This window comes from Ursus maritimus, unplaced genomic scaffold, assembly GCF_017311325.1.
Source record: "Ursus maritimus isolate PB19 unplaced genomic scaffold, ASM1731132v1 scaffold_9, whole genome shotgun sequence".
In the NCBI taxonomy this organism is placed as follows: domain Eukaryota; kingdom Metazoa; phylum Chordata; class Mammalia; order Carnivora; family Ursidae; genus Ursus; species Ursus maritimus.
Window position 1 is genome coordinate 5,057,882 of NW_024427107.1, and position 2,299 is coordinate 5,060,180.

Here is a 2,299-nt window from a genome sequence, read left to right on the forward strand (position 1 = left end):
TATCTAACCTGAGTCTGTATCTCTAAAACAGTTTATCACACACATGTACCTACCAATGGAGCTCTCCTTGCTTGCTTTTTAAACTCTTCTCTCTTCTGATCTTATGTCCTCTTGTTTTTGTCTCTGTTTTCCTTTTATATTCCTACTTTCATCAATCTGGACTTAGTAGTGGATCTTCTTGGTTTTCCTTGAAGCTTCTTAAGGATTTTGCTTTTGCCCTACCAGTTGCTCAGTTTGGTCTGTGGAGAACTGGGCCAGTCAGCTCTATGCAGTTTTTCTTGACAGGACATTAATTCTAGCAAGGACGTGAGACTTGGAGAGAGTTAACCAATCGGTGTTTGATTAGACAGGACTCTTTTAGATGAAGCAAGGGAATCCCAACTCAAATGAGCTCAAATAAGAATGATAATTAATTATTGAGTATAGAATTCTGGAAGTACCACACCCTGATATTTTTATTCCTCTCTGTTTACCACTTAATCATCTCCTCAGATCTGTGACTGCTCTAACTTGCCAACCTCTAGGTTTAGGTGAATTCTTGTGCTCTGCTGAAAGTTTCTTGGCAATTAACCCTATAATTATGGGCAAGGCATTTAACTATTCTGCAGCACAGTCATGGATACTGGAGGAAAGATGCTGGGAAGATCCTGGAGTTCAGGGATTTGTACACACAAGGGGAAATTAACATCAGCCCACTGTGATAGCCAAGACTGATGGGCTTGGTCTTTGAGGCTGAAGAATGTAAAGAAGCCAAAGAACTAGAAGCTTGGGGAGGAGGGTAATGACAGTCTGCTCAGTCTCAGAAGTCCACAGTGAGAAAGGCAGGGGAAGATAGGGGAATGATCTCAATTAATTTCTCATTCTTTTATCAACAGTTCCTTCAGGGAAGAGCACAAGAAATGAAGAGAAGCCTATAGCAGACATTTTAGGAATGACATTTTTGCTCCTAATGGAATGCTATAGGAAGAAATGGACTGCCTTCATCCTCTAAATTGACATCAGGCCTAGAACTCTTGGGAATAAAGATGATACTTAGGAGAGCAGAGCAGAGAGATAGAGGAACCTGACTCCTGGTTGGACTAATTGAGCTAATGAGCTAACCAACCCTGAAGCTTGCCCTGTCTCTAGATATCCTGTTGTAAGAGATAGCACACATCATTATTGTTTAACATAGGTGTAGCCAGGGCATGGTAGTTGCAGCCCAATTCAACCTAACTCATACAGCTTGACACTAAGATGACAAAGCAAATTTTAAAGACTATTTAATCACAGAAATAAAAGAGGAGATGGGGAGAAGGATGGGGTGAGAGGTGATAGTTATATTGACAGAAGGAGAAAGATGGAAACAGAGGACCTGTGAGCATCTGTAAAAGGGAAAAAAGTGTTACAAGCATGACTTAATACCAATCATTATAAAGTAAATGGTAGAATTTTGGAAAGTGTGTAACACTAAATTTTACAACTATATAGGGGATGACAGTTTGCCAAAGACCACAGGGAAAGTATGACTCCTTGAATTACTGGTAACATTCTCTCTTTGAAGAATTCTTTTACATATGACACCTCTTAGTAGTTTATTTCATAAAAAATCTGCTCAACATGAAGAATTATGTACTTTTAATAGGAAGAAGGGGTGATCATCCATATTTGTTTTTATTATTTTAATTATTTGAAAACTTACTTCCAAGTTCTCTGGACAGTATCATCAATTTTCATACCTACAGAATGTCTTCCTCTCCCAGCAGTAACCAGCCTCCAGGAAATGGGAATTCAGAAAAACTGTAAAATTTCAACTCCTTAGTGAGTAGTGAGTATTTACTGAAATTTATCACATTGAGAAGACATGAGTGAGAATACCATAAATCACAAAATGGTAGAATCTTCACTATTTCATATGTTTACCTAATCTTATGATTTTTAATGCTAGGATGAACTATTAAAGGCTGACTTGTTTCTCTCACTGGTTTAAAACAAGTTTATCAAAACAGTATTTTTTCCCTACAAAAAAATATGTCTTTTACATCCAGCAAGTTTCCCAAACTTATTTCAGAGCTGATAAAATGCTCTTTTACTCTGACTGAGAAACATTTTTTTTTCCAGTATATTAGTTTCAGAACTGGCACCCCAGCACTGGTGCAGGGAAAATTAAAAGCAAATGTTGATTGCCTGCTTTTGTAGCTACACTGCACACTGCAATTATTTCCATGTGGGGATGTTTGTCTGGGTGGCCCACAGCTGCTTGTGGGTGAAACAGCAACTACACATGAGTAGTGCACAGATGTTCCTCTTAAAAAAAAAA